At 35.0% G+C, this 20,585-nt stretch overlaps 1 pseudogene; it reads left to right on the forward strand.

Moving 5' to 3' along the window:
- LOC121215979 (small ribosomal subunit biogenesis GTPase RsgA 1, mitochondrial-like) overlaps window positions 1-20,585 on the forward strand; it is a 45,716-nt pseudogene that overhangs the window by 20,214 nt on the left and 4,917 nt on the right.

Here is a 20,585-nt window from a genome sequence, read left to right on the forward strand (position 1 = left end):
CAATTCTAATGCCCCCATATCAACAAGAGCATTCCTTCAGCCTACAATGTTAATGTCCAAAAACATTGACTCTTTTTTGCTTGTGATTACTCCTCACTTTAACAGAATTCAATATTATTGATCCAAGCTCCAATAACCTACCCTCATCAGGCACTACTTCCTTTTCTTTTTTGATTGAGGCAAACTTGGATTACTGTAAACAGTCTCGCATTCTATGCAAACCATAAAAAGTAATTCATTGGCTTCTTCTCATTCTCTTTGACTCTCATGGTTTTGACACCGCTCATGATCAAACCAAGCTTGATGGGCACATTTTTTAGCTCATCATCTTTGATGGCAGAAAACACATATCATTCCAGACAATCCCTTACCATATGCAGACTACCACATAAGAAGTATTGTATCTCGGTATTCTTTTCCTTCGAGTTGTTGGGTTTTCCCTTCCCTTTTCATCGTTTCTAATTGCCACCATTACTGTTGATATATTCAAGTTGTCTTTCATCTTCTCTACCATTTCCCTTCTCCTTGGGCTTGGAAGACTCAAATTTGTCTTTCCTCGAAACAAGCTTGGAAAGACTGTCATGATCATAGCTTTGGACAATTCTTGTTTAACCTACAACTTTAACCTATCAATGAAAAATAATGCCTTCTTCTCACTCAAATTCATTAATTAGAGCATTAGTTCCTTGAACTCCTTTACATACTCTTTAATCGTGTCTTATTACGTGAATCGATCCAACTTAGCCCAAGTCTCATTCTCGACATATTATAAGTAAAAATACTCTTTGAACTCTTTCTAGAACTCTACCCAAGTCCCAATTCTGGCCCCATCTTGCATTTTATTTGTGGACCTACGATGCCACCACAAAAAAGTGACATCAGTAAAACACATGAAAGTAGTATTTACCTTAACATCTACATCCTTGATGCCTATTGCACGTAAGTATTGCTCTAATTCCTAATAAGAAATTGTTCACATCCTTCATGGATCTTGCCCCTTTATACTAATCCAATTTGGGGACATCAATCTTATGGCTCAATGTTGCACTTAACACCCCTTTTCCCATAGCAACTCTACACACAGCGAGCTCTCCCTCAAGCTCCTCGATTTTTGTGTTCAAAATCGTCACTGTGGCTTTGTTTTCTTCCTTTATAGCTACCATCTCAGCTTAAGAGCATCATTTTTTTCACCAACTTACCCGCTGCAGGATTGAGAAACATTTGCAACGTGTCTATATTAGAACTAAGAGCCTCTGCCATGTATTCCTTGAATTGCTTTTTCATCGAGTTTAATTTATCAGTGCATCCTTCAACTACCTTAAGTGTTTCTTTAACTTCAACCATGGATTCCTCGAGATGTACTACACGACTTCCCACGCTGACAACATATCCTTCGATCTGATCTCTTTCCTGCCCCTCCCAACATTAGTCTCCACTGATACATTCTGCTTATCTTCTCATTTCGTCATCTCAACTGACATCTTTGAACATTGGCTCGGATACCAATCATCATGAGGCTAAAACTTTAGTCTCGCAATCCATGTGACTTTAGGTGATTTCCTTACTTCAAATGCACCTAAGTCAGCTTAGCTCTCGAAAAGTAAAAATTCATTTTTGAAATTTTCCAAGGCACCGAAGCAAAGAAAAAATAAACTCGAAAGAGAAAAAAGTCATAAACGAACAGAAAGACCACAAAAAAATAGTGCACGGCAAGTGTTTGAGTAAATGCTCTCAAAGTGTATTCACTAACTTTAAATAGAATGCAATGGGATTCCATGGGATGATTAAAAATGAGGGGTAATACCTTTATTTATAGTTAAACTCCCCCATGCCACATCGACGATCAAGATTAAAGCCTACCTAAAATCAAGATTCTTAAGGGATTTACATGAACATTTAATATTACAAAATCAAATCTTATCAGATTAAATATCTTCTAAGATTACTTCCCACATTTACTAAGGTAGCCCTGATTTTTCTTAAGTACTTCACTTGGGCACCAAGGCTTCAAGTAGATAGGCTTCTCCACATGTTCCACGAATAAGGCCAATTGAAATGGGTCAGATGAGCTCTATTTCATCGATTGGCCTCCATGGGACATTCTGTACACATTTGTCACGGGCTTTGATTCACGACCCGTGACACTAGATCATTCTTAGTCACTATAGTTTTCAAATTTTGAAATTTCAATCTTAATGCAAACCATAATTGTTAAATCTATCAACTTTGAAAATAGCAAAACTTAATGAATTTAATAAATATTATTTGGTTAGGACTAAAATATTAAAATATAGGGACTAAAAATTTATAAGGACTGATAACATAAATTATTCTATAAAAAAACCCTACGAATAATTTGTAGCAAAAAAAGGGCAAAGAAAGCATTAGACGTTTCCTCTATAACCCAGCGCTAACCAGAAAATAGATAAAATTCCATTTTTCATCATTATCAAATTTTGATGAATACAATTCAACAATCGATAATTTCCTCTTCTGCTCCCCATGCCGGTTATTTCATTTTCTATGCTTCATTACTGATCACCCACCTCTCTCCTCCACCACCTCTTTATCCTCCTTGCCAATACCGATTTAGAAGACCCCACTCAGACTATAATCTCATCAATGCTAAGCATGTTTTAAATTATCTTCCTCCCTTACCCCCACGCTTTCTCCTTCCCTTTCCCAATTCGAAGCCATCGACACCATCGCCGTTTCCCAAGCCAACTTCAAGTGTATCATCATCCTACCTTGTAGCAGCCCCATCGATGGAAAAGATTCTAACGTTAAGTAATTGTGCGTAGTGGAAGACATTTTAAAGAAGATAAAAAAAGAAGGTTTTGGTAGGGGACAAGATGATGGTGGGGTCCATTAAATTGGTGGAACGACGTGGCGTGATCAACAATGTGTTTAAACAGAGCTCCGAGATTTTGGACCCACCCGTCGCTAATATTGATCACGTGCTCCTCCTTTTCACCATGGGACATGTAACACCCCCAACCCATATCCCTCCCTGGAACCGGATTAAGGAGTATTACCGGAGTTTACAGATCAAACAGATAGAAATTTCAAACATTTTATATCATCAAAACAAGTTATGAAAGTATGATTTTAATCCAAATTATAAACATACCAAATCCAAATCAATTTGCCTAGTTCATGAGCGTTTAAACATAAAATTAAATTCACATGCACCTATCTAGATTTGTTCAATTTACCATGCCATAATATGGCTTCAAAAACAAACATATATTTATATGTATAAAACCAACCAAAATTAAACTTATAACCTCATTTACAATCAAACCACAAAATAACTATTATTTAGACACCCTATGTAATAGCCCGATTTTAGGCTTAGTCGGAACAGTGGTTTCGAGACCACAAATCCGACGAAAAAAAATGTAATGGCTTGAATTTTCAGAGGTGTCAGAACGGTGATTCGAGATCACTAAATTCGACAAATGGGTAGAAAATATTATTAATTTAGTAAGTATAAGTTAAATATGAAGTTAGGAAAATTTTGAAATAGTGAATAGTGCACTAGAAATAAATATTAAAATAATTAGAATCGAAATGAGGTATCAAGACCTCGGGGATTTTAAACTGAGCCATAAATATTTTTATAAATATTTATGGAGTGTTAAAAAGTTAGTATTAAAGTTTCGTTAAGAAATTTTAAAGTTCCGATAATTAATTGAACAAAAAGGACTAAATTGTAACAAATGCAAAATTTTGGGAAATGATTAAATAGCTTAAATGATAAAAGGAAGAGGGCTTAAAAGGCAAATAGACCCAAGGTATATTTGGGCTGGACGGCAGAGGCATGAAATCAGCAAGAAAGTAAGGAGAATTAAGGGCAAAATTGGAAAATTGCAAAATTTGCTTAATAAAGTTAGGACCCAAGTGGAATTATCTAGATTTCTCTTCATTTTTCTGAATTCTCATCAGCTAAAACACCATGGAAGGGCTTCTTCAAGCTGGTTCTTCATATTTTTATTACAAGTAAGTTCAATTCTTGACTATTTCTTGAAATTTTTGTATTTTTATGACTTTTACAACTAGGCCCACTTGTTAAATCCATTAGTTTTTGATTTTATGAAAGAAGTTGAAAGTTGATATGAATATGTGCTGGAAGTATATGATGATTTAGCATGAAATTAGAGCTTTATATTGTTCATATGCTGATTTTATTGAAAGAATTGAATAGAAAGTGAATGTTTGGGACCTAATAGTAAAAGAGTTTGAAGATAGAGTTATATGTGGAAATTCTGAATTTCAATATTTGTGTAACAACTTATAATGTCTAGTAAAGTACTAATTGAGAAAATTAGATTAATTGAGGGGTTAATTGAGAAAGGACCGAATTGTATAAACTGTGAAATTTGGGGCAAAATGGAAATCAACATTTTGCACTAAAGCAGTTTTGGACAGCAGCAGTAGTGTAACTTTGAAAAATCACCAAAAATTGTAGAGATTGAATTAGAGGATGAATAAAATATGAAACTAAAGCTTATTGAGTCTAGTTTCTTATAAAAGAAATGACGTGAGCAATGGAATTGTAAATCATGAGATATAATAGATTTTGTGAGACAAGGTCAGAATGAATTCGGGTTCCCCTGTTCTGACTTTGGAAAATCATTAAAAATTGTACAGAAATGATTATGAGTTATAGTTTATATGGTTAGAATCCTTAATGAGTCTATTTTTAGAAGAAACAAGCTAAAACATCATCCGAATTTTGTACAATGAGATAATTAATTTTTAGTGAAGAGTGGTCGGAACTGTCAGACAGCGAAACAGGGGAAATTTTAAAGAATAAACTGTACTATATGGCTGAACCAAAAATTATGAAAATTTTATGGTATGAAGATATGTGAGTCTAATTTCAGGGAAAATTAACGGATCTTAATTTGGAGCTCTGTAGCTCCGGATAAAAATAATTTAGTGACTCTGACTCGGATAAACAGCTTTGAATATACATGTTAGTGAGTGTTGAAATTATGGTTAATGTTGTTTAAGTGTGTTATACACATTAAGGATGTGGAATGGAGAGGAGGAGGAGGAAAATTGGGAAATATATGAATGATTCGTGTATAAATGGTCATATGTTTGATTATAACTCATAAACGATGAAATATGAATGATGCTTATTTTTGTGCATTATTGGTCATGGTTTAAGCTCATGTGTGAAAATAAAGTTTCATAGTATGTGTGTATGGTATATTCAGTATATGATTTGGCATGAATAATACCATGAATGGTTTATGAATTAACACATGTTGGTAAGCCTGATATATGAATAAATGATCAAATTGAGCGGAACGCCGGATTTGAGTACTTCTGATCAAGTGACAAAGTGATAAGTGGTAGCTTTAGCTACACTTATCTGATCAAGTGACAAGTGGAAAGTGATAAGTAATAGCTTCGGCTATACTTATCTGATCAAGTGACAAAGTGATAAGTGATAGCTTCGGCTACACTTATCTGATCAAGTGACAAGTGAAAAGTGATAAGTGATAGCTTCGGCTATACTTATCTGATCAAGAGACAAAGTGATAAGTGATAGCTTTAGCTACACTTATCTGATCAAGAGACAAAGTGATAAGTGGCTACACTTATCTGATCAAGAAACAAAGTGATAAGTGGCTACACTTATCTGATCAAGAAACAAAGTGATAGGTGGCTACACTTATCTGATCAGGGACAAGTGATAAGTGATCATACGTAAGACCATAGTTATACTATGGCAAAGTGAAAGTGAAGTACTCAATTTTCCGTGACCGTTCCCTAATTTGATTAAGGATGGTAAGTGACAAATGGGCCCAAAAGAATTAAAGTAAATGGATAAGTGGTAGTGTATTTATATCAGGACGATGTTGTTATTCAAACTAAAGTGATATTTCCATTGCTAAATTGAGAATTTCATAAATGTGTTATTGAATGGTATAATCAATAAACATTGAGTTAAATGGTAAATACGTATTAGTTTTGAATTTGATGTCATTGAATTGTACGTGAATTAAATGGAAATTGCTAGTGATATGATTTAAATTATGAGCATGAGAAATTGCGAATTGAATGAAATGGAAATGAAGCATTAAATTGCATGAGTATGTATCGGGTCTCGCAGGCCCTAATTATTATGATTATAATATTTTGAGGATATATTGTGAAAAGTTATAGAAACATGTTAATTATTTTGAAAGTTTTAATTTTGATGAAATTTTATAACTCGGTTAAATACGTTTACAAGTGTATGTGTTTTGGTAATGCCTCGTACCCTATTCCGGTGTTGGATACGGGTAAGGGGTGTTACACCCTAGGTATATGCTGACACAAAGGATAAACATCACCACATTTGAGTTCGGGATCATTGTTGGATGCTAAATCGGCGATCAAAATTAAGTACCTAACCTGCGCACGAAAAACAAAATCTTACGCTGAGTATAAACTCAGTGGTATTTCTATAATCTGAATATTTAAAGATAAGAAATTAAAAATATACAATTTAAATATAAACATATATTAATATTTAATTATTACAATAACCTTATCATATTTTATTTGTTTAACAAATTTCTCAATTCTCATACTTGCTATATAAATAGCTTTTCACAATTTATTTCACATTTCATTATACAATTGCAATATCCATTCCATAGTCATTTCATGAGTATATAACTCATATATTCCATATATTTGCAACATATTTCACATTCTATTTTCAATACACTATTTCACTTCTATTTCTCATACTGTACGGGCCCAAATTTTCCCGGCCCATTATTAAGAAATAAAACCAAATAAAGTCCAAGTTTTTAACAGTCCATACAAGCCCAAAATTTTACAATTTGACCCAAAACTAGGACAAGCCCAAAATAGCCCAAAGCTGAACATTTTCAACAAAAGAAAAAGGGTCAGGAACCCTAGTAGCCTTGCGCTGCTCCCCACGTGCCTCACCAGCACGTTCAGCGCCCGAGGCCTGCCCATCTCATGCCAAAATGACAAAAATCCAGAATATCTGCCTCCATTGACCCCTTTGCGCACCTGTAAAAAGAACAAAAGAAGAAACACGATAGACAACAGAGCAATAAACAATAAAAGGAATAGTAAGCAAATAATAAACAATGTATGTTCTCGGCTATAAAAGCCCGAGACCAAGAATGTAAAAGGGGGGATTTTTTAATACAAAAAACATTGTATTTCGCGGACTATTAAGCAATCAAAAAGCAAAAAATCAAAAAAGAGGTTGATTTTGAATCTCATTTTCTCCCTTTTTTTTTCTTTTCGATTTCCTTTTATTTATTTATCTATTTTCCATTTTCAAATCAATTTAAAAAAAACTAAATAAAGAGAATAAGAAGGAAAACTCACCTGCCCCCTTTGTGCATCGTCATCACCGGAGGTTCCCTCCATCGTGAAGGCTTCGGAAACCCCTCGGGTTTCCGTTCACTCCTCAAAATAGGCGCACGAGAGGTCGAAGAGGTGTGGGTCGAGTCTTTATTCCCCCTTTTTTAGGGTTTTCACCCTTAGGTTTAAGTTGATTTTTGAAAGAGGGATAAAAAGGGACTTGCGTTTGGGTCTGAGATTTTGAGAGAATTTTGTGAAGGTTTTTTTTAAATGATGGGCTAAATTAATTTTGGAGCAAAAATTTTGACTTACATAGCTCATACATACGGCGCCGTTTTGAGGTTTAGACTCAGAGGCCAAAACAACGTCGTTTTGGCCTCTGACCCGTGACCCAATCCATCTCCCTCAGGATCCGCGTGTTTTTGCGGTAAATGTATATTTCCATAATCGGTCCCTCCCTTTTGCGCCGACATTCAATTGCGCCTTGTTTACATTTTTTTTACATTATCCCTGCACTTTGCTCCTAAACTCAACTTGATCCGTGACTAAACGCGGCGTTTTACATTTTGGAATATTTATGATTTTAATCCCCGTATGTTTGCGTGCATTGTATTATGGTCCTTAATGATGTTTTGTAGTTTTATTTGCTTGTAAATTATTCTTTTCACTTTATTTTTATTTCAATCGGGTCATTTTTAAGTTTTTTTATTCATTTTAATTAATTCTTTATAAATTTATTATTTGTTTTAATATATATTGTTGGAATCATTATTCTGATTTATTCTTGAACATATATTTATATTTATATTTACTTTTAAATTTATTTATATATAATATTTCTTTTTAAGATCCTATTTCACTGCACATATTTTTTATTTTTTAAATATTCTTATCTATTATTATTTATATATGTATTATTTATATTAAGTGCTTCACTTTATATATTAATGGTTGATAAGCCTTATTTCGAATTATGTTATGTAATCATTGATCTTATACTATATAAATTGTTATTCATATATATTCTTTTATAGATTTTTATATAGCTGTATTTATATAATTTATGTTAATTTTTTTTATATGTACAGAATTTGTCTTAAAACTCTTACTTGAGCATACATTTTAATTTTTATGTGCATAATTTATATTGTATTTGATGTATAAATTTTGGTTTTAAATTGTTTGTGTAGCACTAATTTTAAAATTTCTTTGTATGATACTTGTTTTGAAGTTCATTTATATGTTAAACTTTATATTTTATGTATTATTTATTTTTCGTTTATTTATTTTATGATTTATTGCAAATTTTTGTATATATTATTTGATTATATACATATAATTTAATTACTTCTAAATTGTTTGTTTTACATTGTCGATTTCAAGTTTATTTGTTTTAACATTGCTTATTACCTTTTAAAAGTTTTTTTAAATAGATTTTTATTTAATCATTATTTAGAAACGTTAAATAGTGTATGTGGTAAGATTATTATCATTGGGCGTGTTTTGGTTTTCATGTTTGTATTTCTCAATAATTTGTAATATGTTATCCATGTATATTATTCCATGTTTGTAATTTCGCCTTTCATTCATAATCGCCGCATTGCAATTATCAACTTATTGATCCAAAATTCATGATTACATTTCATTTCAAGTCAAATTAATGTATTTTGGGTCGACTTTATAAAACAAAGGCGATGTTTGATGTTTATAAATTCAAGGGATCGTGCCCTAATGTGTTGGGCTTCGATCTTTTATTTGTCTAAATAATCAGATTTTCCTTTTAAATTTTGTCCGCGTTTTCTAAGCTTTAAAACAAAAGCGATGGTTGGTGTTTGGGAATTCGGGAAATCGTGCCCTAATGTGCTGGGTTTCGATTTTCTGTTTATCAAATAATCAAACATCCGTTTGAAATCCCCTCTGCCTTTTTCTTCAAAAAAAGGCAATATTTCGTGTTTGGAAATTTCAAGAAATTGTGCCCTACGTATTGGGTTTCGATTTATCGTTTAACCGAACGACCGAATATCCTTTTAAAATTTCAATGCATAAGTTTTGGAAATTATGAGATGATTTTGGTATCGAAGGTTCGAACTATCGTGTCCTACGTGCTGGATGTGATATTTTATTTCTTCGAAACAAGAGAATCTTAATATCTACTTTAAGTTATCCAAACATTCATAAAGAGGGATCGTATTTTAAATTTTATTTTAAAATCTTTTCAACTTTTGACTTTAAGACGTTAATTAATCGATTAGGTACCAATTTTGGGCGTGACGAGGGTGTTAACCCTTCCTCGCACGTAACCGACTCCCGAACCCGTTCTCTCAAGTTTTGTAGACCAAAAATGTCGTTTTAGTAAACTAAAATGCTTTATTAAAACAAAGGTGATCTGATCACACCTAATAAAGATCGGTGGTGACTCCCAATTTTCGTTTTCTTTTCAAAATATAAAGTCGGTCCCTTTTTTTTAAAAAAAAGGTTTCGACAGCTTGGCGACTCCACTGGGGAACCAAATAAGTGAGTCAAGCCACAAGTTGATTAATTTTTATCTTTTTGTCAAAAATTAAAAATTTGGTTTTAATATACGATCCTTTCATTGCATTTCATCCGTTTTATGTTACGATCTTCATCATTTTATTCATATTTTCTTTATTTATTTCGAGCTTTTTGTATATCCCTTCACATTGCATTGCATGACCGCACGGTTACACCCTATTAAGTGGGAGTGAGAAACCACCTTCGTGAGGTTTTCACCTACGAGTAGGATAGTGGATCGCTTTCGGGATACATCTGTACCTATGTCTTCGTGAGATTTTCATCTCCATGCAGCCATAGGGAAATATATTCCCCTAAACTGAACTCGGTCCATACGAGCCTATATTGGGTGAGGATCGAGAAATCTGCTGGTTCAGGTACCCTTACTCTAGAACCGAACCACATATAGAGAGACCTAGGAGCCTACCCTAGGTAGAGCCACGCTAAACCCTAGTGGTCACCCAGATAAGTGTTCTATTTTGTTGTTTATTTCTTTTGTACTAACGTATTTTGTTTTGTTTTTTCTATGATTACATTGCATTACATCATCATACAAAGAAGGTTTTGATTCATATTCGATTGCTAAATAGAAGAGCTTGTCATGAGAAAATAGATTTCTTGATAAAGTGGATTATAATACGGTTGTTTGAATATGGTCCGAGTAAACAACAAGAGAAGGCTGATAGTTCATGAAGGAATACACGACTTTGCTTCATCGCGGCTTCGATCTTTTATTTGTCTAAATAATCAGATTTTCCTTTTAAATTTTGTCCGCGTTTTCTAAGCTTTAAAACAAAAGCGATGGTTGGTGTTTGGGAATTCGGGAAATCGTGCCCTAATGTGCTGGGTTTCGATTTTCTGTTTATCAAATAATCAAACATCCGTTTGAAATCCCCTCTGCCTTTTTCTTCAAAAAAAGGCAATATTTCGTGTTTGGAAATTTCAAGAAATTGTGCCCTACGTATTGGGTTTCGATTTATCGTTTAACCGAACGACCGAATATCCTTTTAAAATTTCAATGCATAAGTTTTGGAAATTATGAGATGATTTTGGTATCGAAGGTTCGAACTATCGTGTCCTACGTGCTGGATGTGATATTTTATTTCTTCGAAACAAGAGAATCTTAATATCTACTTTAAGTTATCCAAACATTCATAAAGAGGGATCGTATTTTAAATTTTATTTTAAAATCTTTTCAACTTTTGACTTTAAGATGTTAATTAATCGATTAGGTACCAATTTTGGGCGTGACGAGGGTGTTAACCCTTCCTCGCACGTAACCGACTCCCGAACCCGTTCTCTCAAGTTTTGTAGACCAAAAATGTCGTTTTAGTAAACTAAAATGCTTTATTAAAACAAAGGTGATCTGATCACACCTAATAAAGATCGGTGGTGACTCCCAATTTTCGTTTTCTTTTCAAAATATAAAGTCGGTCCCTTTTTTTTAAAAAAAAGGTTTCGACAGCTTGGCGACTCCACTGGGGAACCAAATAAGTGAGTCAAGCCACAAGTTGATTAATTTTTATCTTTTTGTCAAAATTAAAAATTTGGTTTTAATATACGATCCTTTCATTGCATTTCATCCGTTTTATGTTACGATCTTCATCATTTTATTCATATTTTCTTTATTTATTTCGAGCTTTTTGTATATCCCTTCACATTGCATTGCATGACCGCACGGTTACACCCTATTAAGTGGGAGTGAGAAACCACCTTCGTGAGGTTTTCACCTACGAGTAGGATAGTGGATCGCTTTCGGGATACATCTGTACCTATGTCTTCGTGAGATTTTCATCTCCATGCAGCCATAGGGAAATATATTCCCCTAAACTGAACTCGGTCCATACGAGCCTATATTGGGTGAGGATCGAGAAATCTGCTGGTTCAGGTACCCTTACTCTAGAACCGAACCACATATAGAGAGACCTAGGAGCCTACCCTAGGTAGAGCCACGCTAAACCCTAGTGGTCACCCAGATAAGTGTTCTATTTTGTTGTTTATTTCTTTTGTACTAACGTATTTTGTTTTGTTTTTTCTATGATTACATTGCATTACATCATCATACAAAGAAGGTTTTGATTCATATTCGATTGCTAAATAGAAGAGCTTGTCATGAGAAAATAGATTTCTTGATAAAGTGGATTATAATACGGTTGTTTGAATATGGTCCGAGTAAACAACAAGAGAAGGCTGATAGTTCATGAAGGAATACACGACTTTGCTTCATCGCCTGAGGATTCAAGCTAACAAAGATTAATCGAGAGCCGTCATGTCTTAAAGAAGCTAACGAGTATCGCGGGGATAAGTGACCAATGAGCCGCAGTCCAGATCGAGCAGAAAGGAAATAATAGAGACATCTTTTGGAAAATTCGCAAAACTCGACCATAACATTCGGATATTAAGAGGAGATATGTGTCTTTTCCTGGAATATGAGGGCAAGGCTGCATATTTAATAGAGTAATACAAAACTTTGTTTCATTGCCCAAGGATTCAAGCTGACAAAGATTATTCGAGAGCCGTCATGTCTCGACTTTCTTAAAGAAGCTGACGAGTATCGCGAGGATAAATGATCAATGAGTAGCGACCTGGATCAAGCAAAAAGGAGTTAATAGGGACATTTTTTTGGAGAATTCAGGTGTCTTTGCTTGGAATATGAGAGAAAGGCCGCATATGTAATCCGTTTTATGTAAAGTAATTTGTTTTCTAGAAAAATTGTTTTAATGGAATTGTATTCAGAATCAACGTCTTTCTTTCTTTTGCATTCATTCCATGCATTTGCATTGCATTGCATCATTTGCATTGGATTTTCACAAAAAGACCCTAATTAGGTAAAATTATTTCAGTTAACCTGGGAACCGACAAAGGGTCAAACGACTAAGCATCTTTACAGTACATGGAAAAGATAAAAGATATGGATCAAAGATTGAAAAGACTTGAACAACTTCAAAGAGATATGCAAGACCAGTTACAAATCCAAATGCAAAACCAACTGGCAAGGATCCAGCAAGATATGAGGGACCAAATGCTAGAGTCCCAAAAGAATATGATGAATCAGTTGTCCCAATTATTGACTAAAGGGCTAGAAAAAGGAAAAAACTCCATGATCAATGCTGGGGAGGACAATGAGGAGCCTCTGTACCCTCCGGGTTTTACCCCGACAAACGATTAGACATGTCCGCAAGGTGCACCTACTGCTATCAGATCCCAACATCAGACCGGTACCTCAGCACCCGTGAACTACCTGACGGGCTCAGTTTTCAATCCAAGGAACAGTCCAACCAGTCATGTAGTTCCGAATCTAGACAGAATGGAAGAAATAGAAAAAGTTAAGGTTAAACTGCCAAAACAACTCAAAGATCTATACAAGTGGTTGGAGGAAAAACTTAGAACAATGGAGAATACTGATTACCATTGCGCGGTTGATGCCAAAGATCACAGTTTGGTTCCAGGTTTAGTACTCCCGCCGAAATTCAAGACTCCAGAATTTGAAAAGTATAATGGGACTAGTTGTCTTGAAGCTCACATCACGATGTTTTTCTGAAGAATGACAGGTTACGTTGATAACAATCAACTGTTAATTCATTGCTTCCAAGATAGTCTGATTGGGTCAGTTGTAAAATGGTACAGCCAACTAAGCCGTGCCAAAATTCATTCATGGAAAGACTTGGCACAGGCTTTCATGAAGCAATATGGCCACGTGACAGACATGGCGCCCGATAGAATTACACTGCAGAATATGGAAAAGAGGCAAAATGAGAACTTCAGGCAATATGCCCAAAGATAGAGAGAGGTAACGACACAAGTCCAGCCACCTCTTTTGGAGAAAGAAACTATGATGCTTTTCGTCAATACTTTGAAAGCCCCGTTCATTACCCATATATTGGGAAACGCTACCATGAGCTTCTCAGATATAGTAATGTCCGGCGAGATAATTGAAAATGCAATCAGGAGTGAGAAGATAGATGTGGGAGAAAGCGCTAAAGGTCAACCCCGAGAAACAGCGAAAGTGAAGTGAACATCATGAGCATGCCTTCTAAATTGGTCAACGTAGGCCAGCCGAGGATTGCAACCACTAGCTATCAAGGCTCTTCAAGGCAGGAATTTAACTCGAGGCTGAATACAGAAAGGCTCCGGCTTACACCCATCCCAATGTCATATAAGGAGTTGTATCAAAATCTCTTTGATGTGCATGTTTTGTCTCTGTTCTAATCAAAACCCGTGCAACCTTCGTTCCCAAAATGGTATAATGAGAATGCTCAATGTGAGTACCACGCGAGAATAACGGGTCACTCAATCGAAAACTACACTACATTTAAAAAGTTGGTCGAAAGGTTCATTCAAATGGGAATTGTGAAATTCGATGATTCCTCAAAACCTAATCGCTCTGACAATGCAGTAAATGTGATATTTGAAAGTGAGGGAAAAAGAGCTACGATACCTTGAACAAGTCAAAAGCCTGGAACGAATATTGGAGAATCTGAATCACATATCTGAAGAGGGAACCGGGGAATAAAAGTTTCCAAACCCTTGCATACTTAGGAGTGTTTTGAACAATGGGACTGTGGAAGAGATCCCTTTATTTTAGAGCTAATCTAGAGTAATATTCAAAACACGTTTGTTGCTTTAAGCCTAAAAGCAATAAGAATCCTTTTGTGAAATAGGCTTGTGCCCAAAATCTTTATTTCAATAAAATGCATCTTTTTGAACAAATATTCTTTTATTTGTTTTTCCATTTCATACTGTGCAAATATTTGTTCTTAGATTCTTTTGTTCTTTGGACTTTCTCTGAAAAATTCATTTATTCGTCATTCATGATCATACCATACAAATAATCACCCTTAGAATCATTTATTCTTTGGCATATGCCTTCAATAGGTCCCTAGATATCAACGACATAAGCGATGTTGCTATTGACCCAAAATCTCCTTTTGAGCGAGATATGTCTTGAGGGATCTCAGGACTTGGAAGATGACAGAGATTGTAACATATCTCCTGATTTGTTAATGATGGTAGAGTAAGATGAAAACAGATCCTATCTTACAAAAGTTAGTGGACAGTAAGCCTAGGACAAGAGAAAGAGGCAAACATCGGAGTCTGCATCATCACAAAGATAAAGCGAGACATTATTGATTCATTCCAAGAATTCAAAGATGTTTTCACATGATCGCATCAAGATATGCCTGGGCTACTAAAGCCTATGGATGCCAAAAGGGGTCCATACGAGCGTCAGAAGGACACATGCTTATGGTCTTACGTCAGCTAGACTAATCATGAGGATTCGGGCACTGCTGATCCACCATGAAAGGGGATTGTCTCAGTCAAGACATGAATGTCAAACGAAGGAAGACAAGACTTTTATGCCACCTCAATTTCTTCACAAATTTTCTATATGTGGGGCATGGATATTATGGGGCTGATCTCGTCAAAAGCTTCTAATCGATATCAATTTATCTTTAGGGGTCATCGATTACTTTGCGAAAAGGGTAAAAGTTGTTTCATATGCTAATGTCACTAAGTCGACAGTCATCAAATTCCAAAAAAAAAGGAGAAAAAAAAGGTTCCAACAAAGAATGCTAGAAAAGATCATGTCTAACACAACTGCACAATGTCAAAAGTTTGTGGTCTGTTCAAAGATTAGGCGCTATATTGCAGTGCGGCAAAGGCAAAGGCAAAGGCAAAAAAAAAACCAAAAATAAAGATCATGAGGAAGATGACCGAGACTTGTAAATATTGGCATAAGAAGTCACCATTTACTCTCTATGCTCATCGAACGTTGGCCAAGACCTTCGCCAGGGCAGCGTATTTCATTAGTTTATGGGATAAAAATAGTTTTGAAGAAGAGATTCCTTGTCTTTGAGTCTTATCAGAGCTGAAGTTAGATAAGGCAAAACGGATCTAATCCTAATATGATCAGTTGAATTTGAAGAAAGGAGGTTAAAAGCCATCTGTCATGGTCCAATGAGCGATGTGAGCTTACGATTAAGAGGTTCATCCTAGAGAATTCCACGAGAGGAACTTGATATTGAAAAAGATCCTTCCTATACAAAAGGACTTCAGAGAAAAGTGGATGCCAAACTGGGAAGGACCTTATATAGTAAAGAAGGCATGTTCTGGAGAGGCATTGATGTTAACTGAAATGGATGGCAAAGATTTGCTCATATCGGTGAATTCAAATCCAGTCAAGGAGTATTCTACCCAAAAGAAAGAGGCCAAGGTGAAAACTCGCAAAGGGCGCCTTGAAAAAAAAAGGAGAGGCCATGGTGAAAACCCGCAAAGGGCGTCTTGAGACTAAAGGGAATTTTGAATTGAAAACCCGAAAAGGGCAGCTCAAATTTGGATCAAAGTAGGGCATACAGTAGTCTTGCTATGCCTGAATTAATAATGAAGAAGTATGCTACGTCTTGAGGCATTGAAAAAGTACTCCGAATCCCCTAAACACAGATTGAGCTCAAAATAGTCTTCAAGAAGCTAGTACAGAGAAGCTTAAACTGTGATATCTGGGGCACCTAGCTTCCATTTTACCCATTTTGAATTTGTTATCTTTGATTACCTTATTCTTTTCAAGATATGTCCCAATAAATTTCCTTCTTATTGCATTGCTATCTTTGATTAACTTATTCATTTTGAGTTAATTTCCTTCTTATTGCATTTGCAATCTTTGATTAATTTATTCATCTCGAGCTATGCTCCCAATCAATTTCCTTCCGGTCCATTGTTATGATCTTTTTTAAGCATTTTGCATTGAAATAACGATTAGTGGACCAATAATACTTTCACAAAAAAAGTTTTGCATATTACTCTGGAAGCTTCTAAACAGTATAGGAACCTGAAACAGGACCATTATTTAGAACTCATCAAGCCTAAGTATTGGAAATATTTGAAAGAGAGGAGTCTAAAATTGTGGCTATCTCTCCAGATTCTTTGTTAAAAGATTTCAGTTGCACGAAAAAACAAGATATTGTGTCGGTGACGCAACCTCGATGAATAATGAGCAATGTCAACCCAAGTGTAAAAAGGGTCACTCTCGGGAAATGAAAAATGATACTCTGTATTCATGCAAATATCAAGCATATACATCTGGTCATTACACCCAGGGAATGGTGCAACAGATCAAATTGATTGAAAATTATACAAATCTTATACATTCAAGTTACAGCAGAATAGATAGTGAACCTTATTCCTCTGAAGTTGCAGTGGAAGGTACACACTCTATGTCCCAAAAGATATAGCAAAAAGGACTCTGAAATTACAGTGGGTCAAGCTTGCTGAGAGGGTTGTGATTGTTTCTTTGGGTTTTCTGTCAAGAATGCCAGTTGAACAAGATGGCAGCATAATACATCAATGATAAGGCTCTGATGAACAATGAGCAATGATATATTAAGCATTTTTTTTTAAAAAAGGATCATTTTCATTTCTGCATTCATATATCATTCATAACACATCTAGTTAGGAGTATTTGATTCATTTCGATCATATCATCCTAATTATTTGACATAAGCATCACATCTGGTTAGGAGCATTTGATTCATTTCGATCATAACATCTTAATTATTTGGCATAAGCACAGATACATGAAACCGATTCTACAGATCATGTCTCTAGAGAACATCGTAGCAACATCGGTGAATTCACAACCTTATCTCTCTGAGGTAGCAAGAGAGCAGGTTGAAGAGTGAAGTCTTATCTTCTTGAAGTAGCAAGGAAGCAGATTGAGGATGGACCATTCTATCTCCCTAAGCAGTAGTGGAGTAGGCTGAAGATTGTAGATCTTGTCTCCCTAAAGTTGTAGTGGAACAGATCGAAGGCGGTGAATCTTGTCTTCCTGAGGTTGCAGTGTAGTAGATTTAAGCCACCATCCTATCTCCCTAAGCAGTAGTGGAGCAAGTTGAAATCAACAATTCTTATCTCATTGAAGTTTCAGCGGAGTAGATCGAAGCTACAAATCTCTTCTCCCTGAAATGGCATTGGAGCGGCTCGAAGCCACAGTTTGTATCTCCTTGAAGTTCCAGTGAAGAAGATCGAAGCTACAAATCTCTTCTCCCTGAAATGTATTGGAGCGGCTCAAAGCCACAATTCGTATCTCCTTGAAGTTCCAGTAGAGTAGATCGAGGCTACAAATCTCTTCTCCCTGAAATGGCATTGGAGTAGACTGAATATACCAATCCTACCTCCCTGAAGTTGTAGTGGAGTGGATCAAAGATAGCAAATCTTATCTCTTTGAAATTGCAATAGAGTAGAGTTAAAGCTATAAACCTTATCTCCTTGAAGTTGCAGTGGGGCAGGTTGAAATTACGAGTCCTATCTCCCTGAAGTTGCAGTGGAGCGGATCAAAGATGGTGAATATTATCTTCCAGAAGTTGTAGTGGAGTAGATTGAAGCCACAAACATTATCCCTCTGAAGTTGCAGTGGGGCAAGTTGAAGTTACAAGTCTTATTTCCCTGAAATTGTAGTGGAACAGACTGAAGAAAGCATATCTTATCTCCTTGTAGTTGCAATAGAGCAGATCAAGCTATAATTTAAAGCTACGGACCTCTAACAGGTTAAAGCTACGAGTAATTGCAGTGGAGTAGATCAAAGCAACAGTTCCTATACCTCTGAGGATACAGTAGATTGGAATGAAGCTACTTGAAGAAAAGAGGCGCCAAGAGAAGTTGAGACTCAGCAGGTCCAGGCAAAATTGGCCCTTTTATAGTCTTTGCTTCATTCCTGTTACACGACAATGAGCAAAGAGGGGCAGCTATACGGGCCCAAATTTGCCCGGCCTATTATTAAGAAATAAAACCAAATAAAGTTCAAGTTTTTAACAGTCTATACAAGCCCAAAATTTTACAATTTGACCCAAAACTAGGACAAGCCCAAAATAGCCCAAAGCTGAACATTTTTAGCAAAAAAAAGGGTCAAGAACCCTAGTAGCCTTACGCCGCTCCCCACGTGCCTCACCAGCACGTTCAGCGCCCGAGGCCTGCCCTCCTCGTGCCAAAACGACAAAAAGCCAGAATATCCGCCTCCATTGACCCCTTTGTGCGCCTGTAAAAAGAACAAAAGAAGAAACACGACAGACAACAGAGCAAGAAACAACAAAAGGAATAGTATGGAAATAATAAACAATATATGTTCTCGGCTATAAAAGCCCGAGACCAAGAATGTAAAAGGGGGGATTTTTTAATACAAAAAAATTGTATTTCACGGACTATTAAGCAATCAAAAAGCAAAAAATCAAAAAAGAGGTTGATTTTGAATCTCGATTTCTCCCTTTTTTTTCTTTTCGATTTCTTTTTATTTATTTATCTATTTTCCATTTTCAAATCGATTTAAAAAAACAAAAGAATAAAGAGAATAAGAAGGAAAACTCACCCGCCCCCTTTGTGCATCGTCATCATCAAAGGTTCCCTCCGTCGTGAAGACTTCGGAAACCCCTCGGGTTTCCGTTCACACCTCGAAGTAGGCGCACGAGAGGTCAAAGAGGTGTGGGTCGAGTCTTTATTCCCCCTTTTTTAGGGTAAGAGGGATAAAAAAGGGACTTGCATTTGGGTCTGAGATTTTGAGAGAATTTTGTGAAGTTTTTTTTTTAAAATGATGGGCTAAATTAATTTTGGAGCAAAAATTTTGACTTATATAGCTCATACATACGGCGCCGTTTTGAGGTTTAGACTCAGAGGCCAAAACGACGTCGTTTTGGCCTCTGACCCGTGACCCAATCCATCTCCCTCAGGATCCACGCGTTTTTACGGTAAAGGTATATTTCCATAATCGGTCCCTCCCTTTTGCGCCGACATTCAATTGGGCCTTGTTTATATTTTTTTTAAATTATCCCTACACTTTGCGCCTAAACTCAACTTGATCCGCGCCTAAACGTTGCGTTTCACATTTTGGAATATTTATGGTTTAATCCCCGTATGTTTGCGCGCATTGTATTATGGTCCTTAATGATGTTTTGTAGTTTTATTTGCTTGTAAATTATCTTTTTCACTTTATTTTTATTTCAATCGACTCCTTTTTAAGTTTGTTTTTTTTATTCATTTTAATTAATTCTTTATAAATTTATTATTTGTTTTAATATATATTGTTGGAATCATTATTCTGATTTATTCTTGAACATATATTTATATTTATATTTACTTTTAAATTTATTTATATATAATATTTCTTTTTAAGATCCTATTTCACTGCACATATTTTTTTATTTTTTTTAAATATTCTCATCTATTATTATTTTATATATGTATTATTTATATTAAGTGCTTCACTTTATATATTAATGGTTGATAAGCCTTATTTCGAATTATGTTATGTAATCATTGATCTTATACTATATAAATTGTTATTCATATATATTCTTTTATAGATTTTTATATAGCTGTATTTATATAATTTATGTTAATTTTTTTTATATGTACAGAATTTGTTTTAAAACTCTTACATGAGCATACATTTTAATTTTTATGTGCATAATTTATATTGTATTTTGATGTATAAATTTTGGTTTTAAATTGTTTGTGTAGCACTAATTTTAAAATTTCTTTGTATGATACTTGTTTTGAAGTTCATTTATATGTTAAACTTTATATTTTATGTATTATTTATTTTTATTTTATTTATTTTATGATTTATTGCAAATTTTTGCATATATTATTTGATTATATACATATAATTTAATTACTTTTAAATTGTTTGTTTTACATTGTCGATTTCAAGTTTATTT

Source organism: Gossypium hirsutum, chromosome A01 (genome assembly GCF_007990345.1).
Source record: "Gossypium hirsutum isolate 1008001.06 chromosome A01, Gossypium_hirsutum_v2.1, whole genome shotgun sequence".
Taxonomy (NCBI): domain Eukaryota; kingdom Viridiplantae; phylum Streptophyta; class Magnoliopsida; order Malvales; family Malvaceae; genus Gossypium; species Gossypium hirsutum.